General features: G+C 38.4%; 1 long non-coding RNA gene across 1 annotated transcript in view; it reads right to left on the reverse strand.

Annotated features, from left to right (window-relative positions):
• Window positions 1-5,085: 5,085 nt before the first annotated feature.
• The window catches only part of LOC108448037, a 14,929-nt gene continuing 13,524 nt past the window's right edge, over window positions 5,086-6,490 (reverse strand). Inside the window, exon 6 of the long non-coding RNA XR_001863822.1 lies at window positions 5,086-6,369. This is a non-coding gene — a long non-coding RNA (uncharacterized LOC108448037). The remainder of the gene's footprint in view (window positions 6,370-6,490) is intronic.

Here is a 6,490-nt window from a genome sequence, read left to right on the forward strand (position 1 = left end):
TTAACAGTGAGTTGTTAAACCAGTATTATGCAGAACTACTGCCAAAATTTCATTGAATTAATTTATTACTAGTTCAGTTCAGTTAAATCCAAATCATTTCAGCCAGCCCCCAACATAAAAGGTTTGACCAGCTGCAGGAAAACTGCACAGGGAAGGGGAAGGAATGGGGTCCCTACAGTGCTTGAGCAGACCTCCTCTGAAACACCCAGCAGTCAAAGAATTCAAATAAAAATCACTTGTCAGAAGAACCTCATATTTTGGCTCTGCAGGGAAAAAGAGCCAGGGCACTTGCACAGCACAGATTTAACCTTCTGAGCCCTGCCTCTCCCTCTTCCTCAAAAATCATGTTGCAAAATCCATTCCCCAAATTATTTTAGTTTTGCTGGCACTAAGATGTATGAATTTAATAGGCTGACAAAGGATCATGGGAAAAGATAAGTGCTCCAGCACGTCCACTATTGTGTTTTGTGGTTTGGGCAGTCACTGTTGCCAAATGTCCGCTAAAGAAAGCAGCGCATCTGACAACAATGTTATGCCACAGCATTAATGAGCAGAGAAAAACACATCAGTTTTGGAGTTTACATTTTAATCATTACCCCAAAGACAATCCCCTAGGACTAAGATAGGAGAATCCAGAAAGGTACCGCAAGGTTATGTCGTATAATTTGAGTGCATTCACCACAATGCCTTGCATTTTTGCCCTCTAAGGCAAGTAGCTAAAACTTAAGGGTCTGAAAAGACCTTCATCCTGAGCTGGCCACTTCTTACCAAATCTTCAGTAACAAAGGCTGGCCCGGGGAAGGCACTCCTGCAGGTTAGAGCTGAGTAAGTAGAAAAGCTCAGTCCTCTCACCTGCAGCTCTGCCATTACTGTTACCATGGAGCCTCCAGAGGAAACCTGGCAGAAGCTGGCACCCAGAATCTCTCCCCACTACTCAAACTTCATAGGCTTTGTTGTCCTTCAGTAAGACCTTGAAGAAATAACTCAGCCTGTGTTATAAATAAAAAGAATATATTACTTGGGCATGGAAATAACAACTAAATTGTAAAGTAATTTTTTCTATAGGAGGTAGTTATCCACTATGATTTATATACTTTTCACAATAGATTTTGAATTGGGAAATAGTAGGCAGAGAGGGGAGCAGCAGACAGCCTAGGAATGGGAATAATGATTAATAATTCCCAGCTCGCTCTAACAGAAACTGAGAAACATATTGTCTTTTTCAGGCAAGAAGTATTTTGCAAAAATAAAGTGTTTCTTCATGAGTAGTTTTTTTGGCCAGATCTGCCTCCTAAAAATTGCCATACCTCTTGAAACTCAGGGGTATTCCTTAAAACTTTTTAAAAGTGTAACCCTCAAAAGGCAAACAACAAATGGGGACAGGGGCATGAGATGAATCCTGGAACACCAGGAACTGCATGAAGTGCTTATTAACTCATGATCCTTTCTTCAGTCTTAAGCAAATATGCAGGCACCTACATGCTATTTTGGTATTTTCTGAACAACAGCTCTTAGCTGGTTTAGGCCCTACCGGTATGTCATTACTTACAGATGGAAGAAGAAAGGAGGTTTTTGTCTACTGAAGGAGCCTATAAATCTCCTCTCTCTCCATGACTTCAAACACCTGGCTCCGCTTACTATCCCGACAACCAGCCCAATGCTGTCTCTAGCTCATTCTCTCCTACACTATAAAACTTTCCTACTTTATCTCTCACCTGTCTCTCATAACTACTCCTTAATAGGTACCAGCTTGAGGACAGTTGAGGCTGACTCTTCCTATCACAGATATTAACTCCTTCCTTCCTTGCTTGACTTGACATTAGCAGTCTGTGGATTTGGGTATGTTGTCCTTTGATGAGACCTAAAACAAGGTGAAGAACTGGGAAGAGTCTTATGACCCCACAAACAAGGTGTTACCATCCTCCTTCTTTCCACTTCAGACCAGAGTAGCGAACAGAGGAGTGGATTCAAAGGCATGAAACCTCTATTCTGTTCTCTGTTCTGCCACTGAACGGTATGCAACACTGTCATTATGGAAATGGAAAGATTTGATCAAAGAGAACATTTATAAATTAAACACTATTTTAACACAAATTAAATAAAACTCAATAAACCAGTGGTATGGGAACAATAAAATATCCTGAATAAATATATGTTCATGATCCACAACAGTGACAAAAAACCATTACCAACAGGAGAAAACAAACAAACACAACAAAAACCAAACCCAGAACACTAAGATAGGATGAAAAAGCATGATTTGGGCTACAAAATTACAAGGGAATTTTTTTCAAGTAATTGTAGCAGTCACATGCTGTATTCCTCACAACCAGCTTCCATTTCCTTGTAAATTGAGAGACAAATTAATTTTTAGTTGTGAAGTGCAGCTGACATATCCAGGACATAAGTGATTTCAGTTACACCTGTACTGACCTTTGTCAGATCCAACTGAATCCATCCATGGCATCCTTTTCTTGCTATGTTTCACCCTGTTTTGTGTTTATGACGTTACAGTTAATTTTTATTCTATGAAATCAAAATGCTTCTCTCACTCTGCTATCTTTGTGTTTAATGAGGGTGAACCACAAGAGATCTAGGAGACAAATATTCTTATAGAATATTTAAATTGTTGTATATTTAACAATTTCCAAAATAAATTACAAGAAAAAACACTTTCTAATACTAAAACAAATAAACAATAACTTGATTTAAAAACCTGGCAAATCACAAATGAGCTACAGTGAGCATTTTCTCAATGTGAGTGAAGTACAAAAAGTAGACACTCGCTGAGGGTGAGCCTTTCTGCAAACATGCAGAAGGAAGAGGTGCAATGGGACTGCCACAGACCCCAACAGCTGCCAGCCCATAAGCTGGTTCATGTGGATAATGTGGTGCTTTCCTCTCCACACCTGACTCATTTCCTCCAAATGTGAAGAGGGCTATAGAATTATAGTGTCCTTGAACCCTGATATTAAAAGTCACTGGTCTGATGGCTTGTGAAGTTTTTTTGGCTTTGGCTTAGTGGCATAAACCACCAAAAAGGTGTCTTGAATGACCACTTTCTTTTCCAGTGTGAGTCTGTCATCATGGCAATTAGACAAGGCTCATGCCTGGAACCTGCTTAGCATAGAAAGTATCAGACTGCTAGCAAGCCACTGGCTAGGATGGACACTTGTTTGGAGTGTATTTCATCTTTCTTCTGAAGGTGATCACATATATTGTCCCTCTCAGGAAAATCATGAAACTCTAATAGTTTTCCCCTGGGTTTTGGGGGAAGAGCATGGGAGATGTGTGGTGAGGCAAAGATGATTTTTAGCCCCTTTTATTATTATTTTTTTATTGTATTTTGCAACAACTTGTGGAAATTCAGTGGTTGGATATTAAAAAAAAAAAATACAGGTTCCTCTTACATGCTGTTTGCTAGGACAGGAAACATACCCATGCCAAAAAAAAATGGAGAGTTTTAAGGGAGGAGAAAAAAGAATTCTAAACTCAGAAACAGTTTAGTTCAAACATATAACCTGATACAGGGGTGTGTGTGTGTGTGTGTGTGTGTGTATGTGTGTATACCTACACAGGTCTGGGTTTGTAATTTATGTCTTTCTGTGTATTTGACCACCATCCTTAGCTAGAATTTCATGTGGTGACCTTGATGGAGAATATTTGTGTGACTGAGTCTTTTAAGATGCTTTTCTTTTTTTTTTTGCTTTGGGCTGGAGTTTTTCAGTTTCAGCTTTGTGTAGTACCTTACATAAGCTCTTGTGTTCTGTCTGATTGTGTTAAGAGACAGAAAGTCAAGGTTCCCCTAGCTGTATGCCAGACCTACATCTATTGTTTGCTGTCATGTGCTGTGCTCCAGGTATCCAGGTATCTCATGTAGCAATGAAGATGGAGAAATGGAGGAATTTACACTATCCTGGCCAGCTGTCTTGTAAAGTTGTATATTTCAAGTCACACATTACCTTAGAAGTGACTAAAGAAGAAGTCTAGTGTTTTCCATTAAAGCATGAGGTTAGAACTATGGCTGGTCTTTAGGGTTAATTGATTCCATAGAAGGCACAGAGCCTCCTCACAGATCAGAGACCAAATGGCACAACATGAAAAAAAATTACATAATGCATCTTAAATCATAATTCATTCTGAAAAGACAATTGCTATTTAACAAAACCATTTGCTTTTGTGTGTGGTTAAAGGAAGCTGGATTTATATGTTCCTGTACAATCTTTATTAATGAGTCCCAGATATTTCAACCAAAAAAAGCCCAGTTTTCCAAAGAGAGGTAAAATATAGGGAGAACTTTGTGACATTTGGTGTAACTAGTTGTAGCAGCTACCCACCTAAACTACAATGCCTAGTATGTAAACATGCAAACAAGGTTAACTATGTAGTAAATTTTCTTTATACTTGGGTGCAACACAACTATGTTGGACTCAATGATCCTTATGGGTCCCTTACAGCTTGAGATATTCTATTATGTTGTATATTTTGCATTCCATTCCAAAGCTGTTCATTGTTATATATGTTTACTATGTCCTTAATAAAGGGGACCCAGAAGACATTATCAATTTTAGAGGAGTGGGGGGACAAAATTAACTTTTTCTTTTGTATGTTTTATATTTTCACTTAAAAGCAAATCCTCAAAATGGAATTGTATGACTCATAATTTACTGTATATTTAAATGTAAACAAAAACGTAGAAGCAGATCATTTCTCAATTCATAGTTAAAAACTCAAGTGATGGGTTTTCCTAGATGCTTTTCACAGAAGCTGGGGAAAACCACCACACTTGAACCAGCAAGGAATGGGTGAAGAGGGCATCACTCTGCAGACAGCTTTTGTAGTAACTCATGCTTTTCTCTGCTGCTTACAGTTAAAGGATGTGAGTATGTGAGTAGTTGTGAAGTACCTGTTCCACTGTATCCTAAAATGGAACCAGCTGTAGGATTTTGCTGTTGTACAGACATAAAATCTCTGCTGTTTTGAGGTATTTTCATACATGTGCACAAAAAATTTTATCCTTGAAAGCATGAAGTTTAAAAGATACATTTGTTTTTCTTAAAAAAATACATAAATAGCCTTACTCTTTAGAATAAGAGATATAATGAGGAGTATTAGAACAACGGCTTATAGCACCATGAATATTAGTCTGTTTTCTTTGTAGAATAAAAGAATTTGGACTTTTACCTAGTTTCAAAAGCATAAATAACATTCATGATCTATTAAGGTAATTCATCAGTATATACTCGTATGACCAAGTGTAATGAAAAAGATGAAAACAAATATTTTTTTTAAATGACAACTTTATAAAGTACAGTTTGAAAAGGAAATCACCTAGTTGACACACTAAAACTAAAATCAATATTTTATAGCATCTGATCTTATATACTCTATGTTACTACTGAGAATTAAGGGAACAAGAAAAGCCATCATCCAAAGTAAGGGAGCCAGGCAAGCAAAACCTGAAGGAAGGCACAAGCTCCTTGACCACCACTGAACTGGTAACACGTAATAAGTGTGTTATTATGAAATACTGAACAAGTCCCAGACCCAACAAAACTCTACCTTTTAATTTTTTGTGTGTGACTGTCTCCTGCCAACAAGGGACAAGCTATATTAACCACTCACTCTGTTTACATATTATGAAAACATATGGCTCTCCATGCTTCTGTTCATTTCTTATCCATTTATTTGAGAAGCTGCTTCTTTCCTTGATTCCCTGCCACAGTGATGGGACAAAGTGAATGATCTTGTTGCCTTTTGCCATGGTAGAGCTGTTCCTGTTCATTTGTGCCTTTTGAGGAGTGAGTTCCAGGGTCACAGGCTGTCCTTTGGGAAGCTTTTTTTCCTGCACTCACAATATTTACTTGAAGATGACAAGTCCTTCCTTCCAACAGGATGTAAGTGATGTGGGAGTCACACAGTATGAAGTGCACTTGGTAATTGAAGCCAGTCCTGCTTGGGGCTTTGAAAGGAAGCACGAAGCCTTGCGTTCAACTGAGTTGTCAATGGGGCACCAGTGAAGAGAAAAAAGACAGACTCACATGTTGTCTGTGGTCTGTGTCACTGGGTAGATGGGCTGCTGTGATTTGAAACAGCTGTAAATGTGATCTGAATGCTGCAGAATTCTGACTGCAGTTTCAGTCTCTGTCTGGCTTTTCTCTGCAGTCTTACATCAAGGCAAGACGTTGTGAAGCAGGAAAGGAATCCATGGACAATAATGAATGCAAGAACAGGGGCCCAAATCTCAGCTGACAGCTCTTAACATATATCATGAGATATCTTGTCACCTGTTTTCAGACTTCTATGCAGGCAGTCTATAAAAATTTACACAGAGAAAATAGTTGTTCTTCTTCTAATGAAGATTCTTTTCTGAAAAAAAATGGTGCTGCTTTTAGTGCCACATGTACGTATGCAGTGTATCATCCACATTATGTTTGTTGTTTGTTATTGCCTTGCTGAAAGCACTAACTACTCAGAGTAATTCAGCATT

Source organism: Corvus brachyrhynchos, unplaced genomic scaffold (genome assembly GCF_000691975.1).
Source record: "Corvus brachyrhynchos isolate BGI_N302 unplaced genomic scaffold, ASM69197v1 scaffold14, whole genome shotgun sequence".
Taxonomy (NCBI): Eukaryota; Metazoa; Chordata; class Aves; order Passeriformes; family Corvidae; genus Corvus; species Corvus brachyrhynchos.